The sequence below is a fragment of the Rhinopithecus roxellana genome, chromosome 3 (genome assembly GCF_007565055.1).
Source record: "Rhinopithecus roxellana isolate Shanxi Qingling chromosome 3, ASM756505v1, whole genome shotgun sequence".
Taxonomy (NCBI): Eukaryota; Metazoa; Chordata; class Mammalia; order Primates; family Cercopithecidae; genus Rhinopithecus; species Rhinopithecus roxellana.
Window position 1 is genome coordinate 129850567 of NC_044551.1, and position 13694 is coordinate 129864260.

At 41.6% G+C, this 13694-nt stretch overlaps 1 long non-coding RNA gene across 1 annotated transcript in view; it reads right to left on the minus strand.

The window, feature by feature from the left end:
* Positions 1 to 1274: 1274 nt before the first annotated feature.
* LOC115896433 overlaps positions 1275 to 13694 on the minus strand; it is a 32133-nt gene continuing 19713 nt past the window's right edge. Inside the window, exons 2-3 of the long non-coding RNA XR_004056308.1 lie at positions 13382 to 13657; positions 1275 to 1866 (exon numbers count right to left, since the gene is read on the minus strand). This is a non-coding gene — a long non-coding RNA (uncharacterized LOC115896433). The remainder of the gene's footprint in view (positions 1867 to 13381; positions 13658 to 13694) is intronic.

Below are 13694 nucleotides of genomic sequence, written 5' to 3' on the forward strand. Positions count from 1 at the left end.
CACAGTGTGCCCATTTTAACAGAGTCCCTTAGAATCAATTTTCCAAGGAACACAGATTTTGGAAGTGCTAAAGTTTTATGCAAAAACTATTTCTATAGCAAGTCAGGTCCCCAGAATGCCATGCACCTGTGCTCTACTTCCCTGCCTCTTTTGTTTTTGTTGTTGGTAGTTTTTTTGTTTGAGACAGAGTCTCTCTCTCGCCCAGGCTGGAGTGCAGTGGCACAATATCTCGGCTCACTGCAACCTCCACCTCCTAGATTCAAGCAAGTCTCCTCCCTCAGCCTCCTGAGTAGCTGGGACTACAGGTGCCCCCCATCAAGCCCAGCTAATTTTTGTATTTTTAGTAGAGACGGGGTTTCACCATGTTGTCCAGGCTGGTCTTGAACTCCTGACCTCAAGTGGTCTGCCCACCTCGGCCTCCCAAAGTGCCAGGATTACAGGTGTGAGCCACCGCACCCAGCCTAGTTCCCTGCCTCTTAAGCCATCTCTTTATCAGAGCTAAGGCCCCTGTAAGTAATGATGATATGAGGAACATCCCTGTTTTTTGATTGCTTGTACGGTTGCTCTCAACAACTCTTTGTTATCCAGCAGCCTTTATAAAGTTATATAACAAAGTTTTCTTAGAATTTATGCTGGGGGAAAAGTATATATCTCTGGGTGAACCATTGTACCTCCCTAAATTAGATAATGAAAACTTTGGTGCCCATGTGTTGTGTCAGAAACTAAATATTGAGTTTTGTCCCCGATTACAATTGATTAGTTTGAGTATATTTTTACCTCCCCACAACTGTAGTCATTGGTGTCATTTCATCTCTTTTAATGGTTTCATGACTTGGTAATATATTTATCACCATCTATTTTTAATCCCTTTTAGAAGATTAGAGAGATATAGCTTTAGTATGATCTTTAAAATGAAAAAAGAGAGGTTGGTACTACTGCAAATTTCTCTTTCTAAAAACTCCTTGCGCTATCTGTACACAGAAGAGTTGAGTTATAGAAGTGCAAAGAAAAACTCCAAAACTGCCATTGTTCCAACTGTTACCTCCTGTAAAAATCTAAGATAAAAATCTGAAATTTGTAATGGCCATATGTTTTAAAAGATTATATAGTATTTCTGGAAATGTGACTACATATTTGGTCTCATGAGTATTCTTCATAAATACCTAGTCATCCCAGAAATTCTGCAAGAGTGGACTGAATGTCCTAAACAATACTTTCCAAATGTACATCTATTACTGTGTAAAAAAATATCCCCCAGAATTTAGCAGCTTAAAACAAGCATTTATTATCTCACACAGTTTCTAGGAGCAGCTTAGTTGGATGGTTTGAGTTCGGGATCTCACACAAGGTTGCATCCGAGCTATTGACTGGGATGGCAGTTGTCTCAAGGCTTGACAGAGGCTGGGGAATCCACTTCCAAGCTCACTCACATGGTTGCTGGCATTGGTCATTTGACTGGAGCCCTCTGTTCCTCACCATGTGCAGCTTTCCACAGGCTGCCTGAGTGTCCTAACACATGGCAGCTGGCTTCTCCCAAAGTGAGAGTGGAAAGAGAGAGAACACAAGTGATCGCACTTAAGATGGAAGCCACCATCTTTTACAACCTAATTTCAGAAGTGCAGATTCTGATGTTAAATAACATTTCTCTTCACAGCTTCCCTTTAGCAATACTTCCTTTAGGACAGGACCACAGCCCTAAACTTATGAGTTTTTGTAAAAACTAGCATTGGGATTCTTCTTATTTCAGAGAAGCTTTCTATTTATCAGCTGTAGAGTGTTAGCTGATTTCCAGATGAATGAGATATAGAGTCTGTGATGCCATTAGTCAAGGTTTTGCCTCTGCCAGCCTGTCCCAGGAAGAAGCATCTGATGTAAAAATATAAAGGAGAGAAAAACATGTGAGAGAAGACAGAACTAATAAGTAATCAACTCTTATGATTGTGATGGTTTCCCTCCAGAGTCCCCATTCATTCATTAAAACCAATAGTTATGGCACATTTCCCATGTTGTGACATCATTCTAGGTACTGAGGATAACACAGTAAACAAAACAAAGTCCTGCCTGCAAGGGGCTAACAGTCTGTGAATGTCAGAGCCAAGTATTCCCAGGAGAAGAATACAGAGAAACCAAATATTTTATTTAACAAACACTTAAATAGTTCTTCCTGTACGTCTGGTACTGCTGCAAGCACTTTGAAAATAATTAAGGCAGCTAATTCTCATAATAACCTACAAATGTTATCCCCATTGTATGGATGGGCCACAGAGAGGTTGAGTACTTTCTTAGGGCCACACAGCTATTACTAGATAGTAAGTCCCAGAGCTGGACTTTGAACCTAGGCAGTCTGACTACAGAGTCCATGTTCTTCACCACCCTAGGCTAAAAAGTGTTGTTCTCTGATTTTTGAGTAATCACTGGTGCCATTTGTAAATTAATCCACAAATAGTAAATTTTGATCACTAAGTACTGGTGTGGAAATTGACCAGTGACCTAACGTTATAAGTTCCTCTTTTCAGAAATCAGCCAGGCATGGTGGCTGGCTGGGCACAGTGGCTCATGCCTATAATCCCAGCACTTTGGGGGGCCAAGGCGGGCAGATCACTTGAAGTCAGGAGTTTGAGAGCAGCCTGGCAAACATGGCAAAACCCCATCTCTACTAAAAATACAAAAATTAGCTGGGTGTGGTGGTGTGTGCCCATAATCCCAGATATTCAGGAGACTGAGGCACTAAAATCGCTTGAATCTGGGAGGTGGAGGTTGCAGTGAGCTGAGATCACACCACTGCACTCCAGCCTGGCAACAGAGCAAGAATCTGTGGAAAAAAGAAAAGGAAAAGGAAAGGGAAAGGTAAGGGAGGAGGGAGAGAGGGAAGGAAGGAAGGAAGGAAGGAAGGAAGGAAGGAAGGAAGGAAGGAAGGAAGGAAGGAAGGAAGGAAGGAAGGAAGGAAGGAAGGAAGGAAGGAAGGAAGGAAGGAAGGAAGGAAGGAAGGAAGGAAGGAAGGAAGGAAGGAAGGAAGGAAGGAAGGAAGGAAGGAAGGAAGGAAGGAAGGAAGGAAGGAAAGAAAAGTTAAGTTTCCTGTAACCTGTGTCCTTTCGCTGCATGGGAAATCAGTATCCCCAGAAGGGCATTCCAGACATGTCCTGAGACAACCAACAGGAGAGGAGAATCCAAAGTTCTGTAGGCATCAAGTCCAAATGATGAGGTAGAGATGGAAACCAGAAACCAAGCAGTGACATTGGAGGCCCATCTGGTCCAGGGCATGACAGGATGAAGCAGGATGAACAGGTCAAGGCAAGAGGGTCAGGCTGGAGGCTGTGGACAGCAGGTCCTGGATGGTACCCAAGAAGTGCTGCCAGGATGGGAATAGAATCTAAAGGACACTCATGAGCAAATCAGTTTCACCAGATTATCATCCTAACTCACTGACCATGACTGTTATGATGATCCAGTAACAAACAAAAATGTGTCGTTTTTCTCAACATGTTGTAAGAAGTCATTTCTGCTCTGGTTTTTTCTTTTCTTTCTTTTTTGTTTAGAGACAAGGTCTTGCTCTGTCACCCAGGCTGAAGTGTAGTGGTGTGATAATAGCTAACTGCAGCCTCAAACTCCTAGGCTCAGGGGATCCTCCCACCTCAGCCTCCCAAGTAGCCAGGACTGCAGGCATGCCATTTTGCTTCACTTAGTTCATTCAAAAACACTTATTGGGAAGAGAATAGATGTAAAATGGTATGTAAGATGCTGCTTAATATATAAAAATGAGTAAGACTTGAGACCTACTTTCAAGGAACACATGGTAAAACTAACATGGGTAAGAAGAGAAATCTATACTAAGATGCATTAAATGAGGTCAATGAATGATCACCATTATGATGACAGTGATGATGATGGTGAAAGAAGCTATAGAGAGTAAGATGAGTGTAATCACATTCAGATGAAGGGATGGCAAAATCAAAAGGAGAAAGAAGAAATCATGGGCAACATTTATCCTAAATAATGACGTAGGGTGGTGTAATGGCAAGACATGGGCTGACCTCTCAGATCGTACAATTTCCATGTGCCTCAGTGTAACCACTCTTCATTGAACTTTAGAGTTTCTTTTTTCTTTTCCTTTGGAAAATTAGCAAATACTACTAACCTATTGTAAGGATCGAGTGGAATAATGCATGTCAAGATCCCTGCACAATGCCTGGCTCATAGTAGCTATTTTCTAATGTTTATTTTCCTTCCAAATTAAGTCTACTTGTGTAACATGCTTCATTCCTTAATTGCCATTATCTGTTGTATTAACTATGTAACATATATAAAGACTTTTAAAAAAACAAATGTTCTGGCTGGGAGCGGTGGCTCACACTTGTAATTCCAGCACTTTGGGAGGCCGAGGCAGGCCGATCTCTTGAGGTCAGGAGTTCACGACCAGCCTGGGCAACGCAGTGAAACCCCATCTCTACTAAAGATACAAAAATTAGCCAGGTGTGTTGCCTCAAGCCTGTAATTCCAGCAGTATACTAGAGAGGCTAAGACATGAGAATCGCTTGAACCTGGGAGGTGGAGTGCAGTGAGCTGAGATAGCGCCCAATGCACTCCAGCCTGAGTGATAGCATGAGATTCTGTCTCAAAAAAAAAAAAAAAAGTTCTTACCTCTTGTTAAGTATATCTGTTATGTAACTGATTGATTAATTTTAGCTGTATCATTGCTCTTGTTCTATTAACCTTATGTCTAAAAAGCAAATGATGTACAATGTACTTTCCTGGCCAAAAAAAAAAAAAAAAAAAAAACACAATAACACAATAAACAAACAAGAGAACCATTGTGAAAGTGGTTTTCAAACTATCAAGTGTGGGAAATGGTATTGTCATAATGTGTACCTTATGTTCCCTCATTTAGAAAGAAATCCCTGCCCTCTACCCTTCGAGTGGGAGACACCTTTAGCAGATTTGAACTAGGTTTTTACCCTGGTGTGTCTCTGGGCAAGTTTTGCAGTAACTGCAGTCTCTTTCTTTGGAATAGTTAGGGTCTGCTTGAGGCTGACTTGGAACTTGGCCAGTGCTTTCCATAGAGGTGCAACATTGCACATGTAAAAAGAAAATAGATCAGAATCTCCTGTAGCTGTGCTGTCTCGTTCCTCAGCTAAAGGTCATTCTTAATCCTTCTATAGCTCCCAGAATGCTGTCTGCAGTGATTTTTTAAGTTCTCCAGGGAGGAAATGGCATCTTTAAAGCAAAGCAGGAAACAGTCTCTTCACGGGAGCAAGAGACCACAAATGTTCCAGAATTTCATTTAAAACACTGCAAAGATGAGTTCTAGGGAAATTGATGGTCGTGTTTTTCCCATAGTTAAATTTTGGAACTATATTCCTGGATAGAATTACGGATGAGACTTTAGCCATCAGAATTCTGTGAAAGGGAATGGAGAAAGAGACAAGTCCACGAGCCAGTGTCACCACACACACAGAGGATGGTATTAAGCATGGCTGGGGAGTTCCCAGTAAACCAAGGAACCACCAAGCTGAGATCAATGTGAGACTAATTGCTTCTCAGAAACATAGAAAACAAAATCAACACCAAGAATGTCACACTCAGACTGCTGTGAAGCACATGGCATTGAACACTGAGAACCCATGGGCCTCACTTGCAGAGCTGACTCCTTCCCTTAGCAGCCCCATTTCTCAGGAGGAACAGCAAACCCCCATCTCCAGTGGAAGGCAACCAAGACCATTTCCCATAGCCACGGGCAGCCCCTTAATCACTCTGAGTATTTTCCACAGGCTGGGCTATATAGAACTTACCCATTCAGAGAAGGGGTTATTTCAAAACTCAAAGTAAATTTGTTCTCTGAATATGATCTCATTTCCACATTTCCTAAGCTTACCAGCAGCTTGAGTTTCCTTTTTTCTATTCATAGCAGTTCCTTCATCTACTTTTGACTCAACCCTTATCAAAGCAGGTATAGTTCCCTCAGACATTTGTCTGGAAAAACCATGTAAGTGACTCAAGAACAAACAACTAAGGAAGCATGAGCACTCCTATATCATCTTTTTGGTTTAGTATCCTTTATTTTCTAGAAGTGATGCTTTTGTATCTAGCTTCTTTGTATGTATTAACTAATAAGACAAAAACAGAAAAATATATACAGATAGAATACATATTTTACACAAATATATATATGTATGTATATAAAATGTGTTGGCCAACACCATTATAATTTACTGCATAAGTTGTACACATTAAACGAAAAAAAAGATAGCAATGTCTCCTCTAAAAGTTATGCCAAAATTAAAACCTATGCCACTTGAAAAGGTTAAAGCATACTATTTCTAACACCTATTAAACTTCTTTGCTTTCTTAAAACATTCTGTACAGATACTGCCTAACTGTGGAAATACAGTACATCCTTTTCCACTTTTTAGCCCCTAAAATAAAACTAGCTCTCTCAAGGCAAAAAAAAAAAAAAAAAAAAGAGGTAGGTTTTGTTTTGATTTCTTCTCATGTGGTATCTCAGCTCATGCTGGGGAAGTGGCTACAAACGTGCTCACTGTGCCCACCCTGTGGCTCCCCAAGCTTGGGGCTGAAGCATGAAGTTCTGTGAAACTTGGTTTAGCCTGGACTCATTTTGGTACCTGAGCCCAAATATTTCTTGCCTCTTTCTGCTCCTACTCTCATGCCACTGTTCATTCTTTATTTCTTTTCTTTCTTTTTTTTTTCTTTTTTTGGAGACCGAGTTTTGCTCTGTCACCCAGGCTGAAGTGCAGTGGCGTGATGTCAGCTCACTGCAACCTCCACTTCCTGAGTTCAAGCTATCCTCCCACCTCAGTCTCCCAAGTAGCTGGGATTACAGGTGCATGCCACCATGCCTGGCTAATTTTTTTGTATTTTTAGTGAGCTGGGGTTTCACCATGTTGGCCAGGCTGGTCTCAAACTCCTGACCTCAGGTGATCTTCCCATCTCAGCCTCCCAAGTAGCGGGGATTACAGGTGTGTGCTGCCATGCCCAGCTTTGTTTGTTTGTTTGTTTTTGTTTTTGAGGGGGCAGGTTTCACTATCTGTTGTAGAACTATCTGGTCACTTTAGCCAAAACACAAAGCAAATATACATTAGCCAATGTATATTTACATTGGCTGTAGATCTCACATGAATTTTATCATTTCTTGCCATTAAGCTTATACTATAGAAGGCTGCCAGTTGGGGACAAGCTGTGAAATTTGGGTTTTATAAGTAGATAATACCAGGAAGGTACAGGTCATACTGTTCTTTTTAGTCATTGTGATTGTCCTTTGGGCCAGTAGCAAAGAAGCCATCCTGGCAGAGAGGCTGACTTTGGGGTGTACAGACACCCAAAGGGCTCTTGGATAGAATCCCAAGGTTCTATAAACTTGGATGGGGAAAGACTCACTTATTTATTTTCACTAACCTGTAACTAAAATTCAGCAACTTTTTTGATTAAGAAAGCAGATGGGACGGGCGCGGTGGCTCAAGCCTGTAATCCCAGCACTTTGGGAGGCCGAGACGGGCGGATCACGAGGTCAGGAGTTTGAGACCATCCTGGCTAACACGGTGAAACCCCGTCTCTACTGAAAAATACAAAAAGCTAGCCGGGCGAGGTGGCTGGCGCCTGTAGTCCCAGCTACTGGGGAGGCTGAGGCAGGAGAATGGCGTAAACCCGGGAGGCGGAGCTTGCAGTGAGCTGAGATCCGGCCACTGCACTCCAGCCCGGGCGACAGAGCAAGACTCCGTCTCAAAAAAAAAAAAAAAAAGAAAAGAAGGTAGGTAATTGTCTTAGTCCATTTGTGTTACTATAAAAAAAATCTGAGTCTGAGTAATTCACAAGGAAAAGAGGTTTAATTGACTCATGTTTCTACGGGCTGTACAAGAAGCATGGTGCCAACATCTGCTCCTGGTGAGGGCCTCAGGTTGCTTTCACTGAAGGCAAAAGGCAGTGGGGAACCAACAGGTGCAGAGATCACATGGCAAAAGAAGCAGCAAGAAAGAAAAAAGGGCGAGGTGAGAGGCTCCTTTTTTTTTTTTTTTTTTTTTTTTTTTTTTTTTTTTTTTTTTTTTTTTTTTTTTTTTTGAGACTGAGTCTCTGTTTCCCAGGCTGGAGTTCAGTGGCATGATCTCGGCTCACTGCAATCTCCACCCTCCTAGTCAAGCAATTCTCCTGCCTCAGCCTCCCAAGTAGCTGGGATTACAGGTTCCCACCACCACGCCTGGCTAATTTTTTGTATTTTTAGTAGAGACGGGGTTTCACCATGTTGACCAGGCTGCTCTCAAACTCCTGACTTCAAATGATCCACCTGCTTCAGCCTCCCAAAGTGCTGGGATTACAGGCATGAGCCACTGCGCCTGGTCAGAGAGGCTCTTTTCAACAACCAGTTCTTTTGAGAACTAAGAGTGAGAACTCACTTCTGCAAGAATGGCACCAGGTCATTCATGAGGGATCCACCCCCATGACTCATATACCCCCCACCAGGCCCCAGTCCCAACACTGGGGGATCACATTTCAAAATGAGATTTAGTGGAGCCAAAGAAACCATATCCAAACCATAGCAGTAACAAACAACAATCAACACCTGTGACTCAGTCACCAACAGCTGTTGCTAATGCTTTGAAACATCATTTACGTTCACCATTTTGAAGGTACAATACTTAAACTCATCAGTAGATCTTATTTAATCTGTTAATAAAGAAGCATCTAACTATATCACATATTTTTAAAAAGTGTTTGATAACTATTCTTCAGTATAATTGGTTTCTTTGGTATCCTATGTATTTAGTTTCATGCTTTTAAAAACAGCATTCTGAGAAAGAGTCAAGGGTTCTACAAGACTTCCAAAAGACACCATGTTTTTAAATCAAAGATTGGCACTCCCTGCACTAGGTTTCTTGAACTTTTAGTTATAGATACATCAATCACAACAGAAACATGGTGGATGATAATGGCCAATGCTTAAGGAATTTAATTTAGGCATGGGCTTCTAATACGGGTTCAACCCTCCTTGGGTAATACGCTTCAATGAAAAGGTGGAAAGAAAAAGAACCTATTGTCAGCAAGCTTTCAGAACTGCAAGGCAAACCATTGCATAACCACAGGCTTGATTCACTAGTTGGCCACCTTTATTCAGCTTGTTGAGATTATGATATTCTTGTCTTCAAGGATGATTACAGGTTACTAGGCCTTCAGGTTCAAAATTGCCCTCTGCAGCTTTTGTGAACTTCCCTGACTCCCTATGTATTGCCCATTGAGTTCCCTGATTTTTTGTCGTAGAAGTTCTAACATAACTTTGACTTAGGGTTTCATTTAGAACTCTACAAGAAATAAGGTTCTTTGTCGCCAGCAGAAATTGACTTCAATGTCAGGTCCTACTGGACTTGAGATTATTTTTCCCTCAGTTTCAGCTGATTCATATTCTCAATGGCTGACTCAGTTATGACTCAATGATGATGACATCGTTTTAAATTATAAAATTTGAAGAGAACCATGGACAGAAATAGAAGGGGAAAACATGTAAAATGAATAAGAATAAAAAGAAAACATGTCAAATGAATAACAGTGTTCCTTTGTCTTGGTATAAAATGGAAACTTTTCTAATAATAACACATAATTTACATGAGTGCTTTTATAGTCATTATTTGGTTTGATGTCCATAGCAACTCTGTGAGGTAAGCAGTTGCAGAAGCTGAATCTCAGAGAACCTAAAGGACCAGCTGGAGGCCTCAGACGAGAAAGTGAGTCCTGACCCAGGCCGGGAATTCTTCTGCTCTCTGGGCCTGGTCTTCTTCTCACAACACAACATCTGAGGAACCCACAGCCCTTTGGTGAAACTAAATAAAATGACATAAACAGAAAGAAAGAACTGTGTGCTGACTGAAAACGGAATGAGACTGAGGAGCAAAATATTAAATATAGACTGGCTCACGCCTGTAATCCCAGCACTTTGGGAGGCCGACCCGGGTGGGTCACCTGAGGTCAGGAATTCCAGACCAGCCTAGCCAACATAGTGAAACCCCCTCTCTACTAAAAACACAAAAAATTAGCCAGACATGGTGGCGCATACCTGTAATCCCAAGTACTTGGGAGGCTGAGGCAGGAGAATCGCTTGAACCCGGGAAGCAGAGGTTGCAGTGAGCTGAGATCGCACCATTGCACTCCAGCCTGGGCAACAAGAGCAAAACTCCATCTCAAAACAACAACAAAAACTAAATATAGGCACAATGCCTAAGTTTTCTGGGTAAGCTCTTAATGTTCATAACACTCACAGAAGAGAAAAGAGGACAGAGAAGTATCATTGGCCATTCTAAGGAAAAGAAAGAGATGATCATGTACATGGAAGGTAGGATCCAGCAAAAGTACCTGGAAATTAGAAACAACAGAGAATCTACCTTAAGTTCTATCTCAATTTTTAACAAGTTTACTGCTGATCTCTTCATAGGTTTGCTTTGTTTTGATATACATACACATACACATAAATATATAAATAAAAATATCTGCATGTATATTTGATGCATTTCTCATGCTGCCACTACATAGTATCATCTATGATGCAAATAATAATGGCTTGGGTTTGTAAATATAATTTCTATATAGTTTGTTGAATCACATGCAACAAAAAATATCTAACATATTTGGTTCTATTCACAAATAAGTAAATAACTCCAGGTCTTTGTTGTTTTTTATTGCAATTAGGACAGATTTTTGTTTTGTTTTTTAATTATCTCTTTCCCATCTACAGGGAAAACTTCGTGCTTATAAAAAGAAAAGGAGGCTGGAGGGCCCTGGCTGGTCGCTAAGCATTGTACATGCAGCCAGTTGCTACACAGGTTTCCCGATCCTAATTTGAATCTCAGGGGCCAGAGCTGTGTGTGTTCCACAAAAGGCCCTTTGAAACTCCCTTCCCTTCCTGGTTTGACAAAGCCCTAGACGAATGACCTTTGAGGGACGGACGCATTGGTTTGGCTTGGCCTCTGATCTCCCATGAAGGACTGTGAGCCACACTTGTCTGGCTGGGATCTGCTGCCTACTTCCTCCATTTTATTTAGCTCTTTGGTTATTTTCCTAATGAGCTGTCTGTTTGCCTCCAGCCTTCCAGCCAGAAGATGAATGTTTGGAAATCATAAACTAAGTATGCAGCACTTCGGACCTAAAAGGAGCCGTTCCATACATTGTGAAATCCACCTACTCTGGAGCACTTGCCGGGGCTGTCCCTTTATTCTATTTGGCTGTTGGCTGGGCAGTCATGCTACCCTCCAGTGAGAGCTGTCCCCAGCCTTGCATTTACATTCTCCCAAATGCCCACCTCCATAGCTGCCCTTACTCATCTCCCCCACCTTGCCAGATGTGCTTAGGAAGCTAACAGGCAGACCATGCACATGCTTAGGGCAGCAGCAATTCACAGAAGAGAAGGAAAAATTAAAAATATTTTAATCAACCAGGTGGTTACCATGGGAGAAATTTTTCTATTTATGTTCTGGCTTTGAATAGCTTTTATTTTGAAGATGGGGTAGCAGAAAATGAATCTTAATATCTTTGATTCATGGAAACTTTAAAGGTCTTTATCAGGTACTGCTTTCTAGAGTTCTACAGACTGATTTTTGCTACTCCTTGCTTCCCAGTGAGTCTTGCACCCCAAGCTGATGTGACTCAGGAGTTAAATCCTGCTGGAAATCTGGAACTTGTCAAGCCTTTATCTGCCTTAACATGAACTATTCAGCTCCTATTGTTCCACCTTTGCATGACCCCAATTAAGGCAATTATAGAACCCAATACTTTCAGAGTCTTTAAAGCCAAATGATAAAGATTTATTCCTTAATTTTGGGGTAGTTTGGAATCTTCATTTTCGTGGAGTTGATGAACACTAAGTATTTACTCTCTTCACATATGGAGAAAGAATTGTATGACCTCAATCTCTCATGTCTTCTAAAAGACCTAAGTGCATATTTTCACTAGATCCTACATAGACCCACTATATAAAATGGGCATTGATGTTTTTATTTTAAGACGTAGGAGGTGCTATGTAATCAAATTATCCTAAATTGTAAGATGGAGTTTACACACCAAGGTAGAAGCACCTGTGGACAATATGCCCCTAGGAGTCAACTTGGGTGGGTACATGTTTGCTGCGCTGGTTGGACCATTTCTGCTCTAAGTCACACCAGATGAGGTTGAGAAGATTAGGGGTTGACTTAGCAGCTGTTAGTTACTACCAAATACTGTACAAGCACTAGATTTCAAAAAACTTTGAAATATATATGTGTATATATACATGTATATATATATGTGTATATAAATATATATATAGTGTATATATACATAGTTGCATAAAAAGTAAACCAGGTAGACCGTGTACATCTCTTAAAGGAATTAAACAGCACTTTAAAATAAAATTTAAAAAACTACATTGCCCACAGCATTTAAAATATAGTGTATTTTTGACAGCTTTATGAAGTTTTAGAAAAAATAAAACTATATGCAGAAGACCTAATGATTTGATTTACAGTGCCAATTTTAAAATTGTGTTTTCAGAGTTCAGACAACCAATACATACCCTCACCCCCAGCGCCCCATGTATCCTTTCCTTGGTAGCCTCATGCTGGGCAAGAACAAAGGGACTGAAGTGGCAAGATCTACTCCACATTCTCTCCTACTCCTTCTCCTACTACCCCGACAGGAAGAAATCATGGGGAGGGAGATTTCTGTAAACATGAGGCTCTTGCTCAATGCTCTGGGGAACATAAACCCCAAGTCCTGGCAGAGGGGAAATCTTCTCCCACTTTCTAAAACTAGACAGTCGGGCCTAGTGTGAACCGTGGAGTTCAGCAGCACCGAGCCATCCTGAGTGGTCACAGTGTGGCCACATCAAATCGAAATACACAGGCAATTTGAGTATATTTCCCCTGCCAGTTTAGGATGGAAATGAGAGTGAGGGGAAAGGCCCCAAGAGCCCCAACCTTTTACCCCCCCCCCCCCCCCAGGTCACTGGTCGCCTCCTTAGGACCTCCAGGACAAACTGCTCCTCTCTGTGGTGTGGGATTTGCTTGCGGAGACAGCGCGTTTGTTTAGCCTTACACATGAATGCAGAGCATATGGAGAAGTAAACCTCACTGACCACTGCTTCCCCAAGTGACTTCTCTCCCACGCCCCTCATGGAAAGCCCTACAAAGGGAAAATCAATCTTCTCAGCTTTAAACCTGCCTTCTGTCCTCATCAGATGTTGCCAAGCACGAAGCGTTACGGGGGCTCCTATCACAAAGCAAACAGAGCTGGAGCAGCCGGAAGGAGAGCTGCTCTCTAAAAGCTTTTAAACACTGTTATATTTTTAAAACCACTTACTGAAGAGGTGAGTTATTTTCTATTCCTCCTTCCCCAGAAGCACAGACATTAAGGTTACCTAGAAACTTGTCCAGGAAGCATGTGGCAAATAACAACCATGCAATAGAAACATCCGGATTTGTCATCTAATAGGAGATGGTATCAGCAAGGTCATATTTGGGTAGAGGTGGAAGATGAAACTTCATCAGCTTGCATGCCCCAGCTATTGGGGGGCCATTCCCACATGCTCTGGAGGAAGGAGACTTTGCTTTTATCTTCGCTGGGAGGGCCTTTGATTGGTACAAGTTGGAAATGAGTAAGATCTGAGATTGATGCGTCTCATACTGAAGACTGCCTATGGGAATAAAAAGCAGAGGGAGAATAACAAGACA